This window comes from Anoplopoma fimbria, unplaced genomic scaffold (assembly GCF_027596085.1).
Source record: "Anoplopoma fimbria isolate UVic2021 breed Golden Eagle Sablefish unplaced genomic scaffold, Afim_UVic_2022 Un_contig_5804_pilon_pilon, whole genome shotgun sequence".
NCBI lineage: Eukaryota > Metazoa > Chordata > Actinopteri > Perciformes > Anoplopomatidae > Anoplopoma > Anoplopoma fimbria.
The window spans coordinates 1-1,184 of record NW_026549204.1 but is presented as its reverse complement, the minus strand read 5'-3'; the positions used below and the strand labels follow the sequence as shown (position 1 = coordinate 1,184).

Here is a 1,184-nt window from a genome sequence, read left to right as displayed (position 1 = left end):
TAAGGATCACAAATGTAGTGCAGTAAAAATATTAATATTTACTGTTGAAATGTAGAATACGTTAGCATAAAATTGAAAAGAAAATGATCGATGAGCTTAGGAATGATGAAAGCCATCATTTAACTGGATTTGTGTCATTTCTATACCGGCAAGTCATGATCTAGCTATATCCTTCCCACCCTGTCGGTGTCCACTGAAAAAGCAGCAGCGCCCTCTGCTTTTTGTAAAGAGGAGTGAAAAAAGCTTACAGCACCTGGTATTCCCAGGCGGTCTCCCATCCAAGTACTGACCAGGCCCGACCCTGCTTAGCTTCCGAGATCAGACGAGATCGGGCGTGTTCAGGGTGGTATGGCCGTAAGCAAATATTGTGCCTACCAAAGGGCCTTTTAAAGATACTATATCACCACGCTTTGCTCTTTCGTCTATACAGGGAGCGCCTGCAGATTTCCAGACACACTCACAGCTTTTAAATGTCAAATCAGAATGTACAAAGTGGCTATAAGGATCACAAATGTAGTGCAGTAAAAATATTAATATTTACTGTTGAAATGTAGAATACGTTAGCATAAAATTGAAAAGAAAATGATCGATGAGCTTAGGAATGATGAAAGCCATCATTTAACTGGATTTGTGTCATTTCTATACCGGCAAGTCATGATCTAGCTATATCCTTCCCACCCTGTCGGTGTCCACTGAAAAAGCAGCAGCGCCCTCTGCTTTTTGTAAAGAGGAGTGAAAAAAGCTTACAGCACCTGGTATTCCCAGGCGGTCTCCCATCCAAGTACTGACCAGGCCCGACCCTGCTTAGCTTCCGAGATCAGGCGAGATCGGGCGTGTTCAGGGTGGTATGGCCATAAGCAAATATTATTGCCTACCAAAGGGCCTTTTAAAGATACTATATCACCACGCTTTGCTCTTTCGTCTATACAGGGAGCGCCTGCAGATTTCCAGACACACTCACAGCTTTTAAATGTCAAATCAGAATGTACAAAGTGGCTATAAGGATCACAAATGTAGTGCAGTAAAAATATTAATATTTACTGTTGAAATGTAGAATACGTTAGCATAAAATTGAAAAGAAAATGATCGATGAGCTTAGGAATGATGAAAGCCATCATTTAACTGGATTTGTGTCATTTCTATACCGGCAAGTCATGATCTAGCTATTTCCTTCCCACCCTGTC

General features: G+C 41.5%; 2 non-coding genes across 2 annotated transcripts; both read right to left on the bottom strand.

Annotated features, from left to right (window-relative positions):
- Positions 1–241: 241 nt before the first annotated feature.
- LOC129114723 (5S ribosomal RNA) lies at positions 242–360 on the bottom strand. Its single transcript, XR_008532670.1, has one exon. It is a non-coding gene; the product is annotated as a 5S ribosomal RNA (ribosomal RNA).
- Positions 361–740: 380 nt separating this feature from the next.
- On the bottom strand, positions 741–859 carry LOC129114724 (5S ribosomal RNA). Its single transcript, XR_008532671.1, has one exon. It is a non-coding gene; the product is annotated as a 5S ribosomal RNA (ribosomal RNA).
- Between the last annotated feature and the right edge of the window lie 325 nt (positions 860–1,184).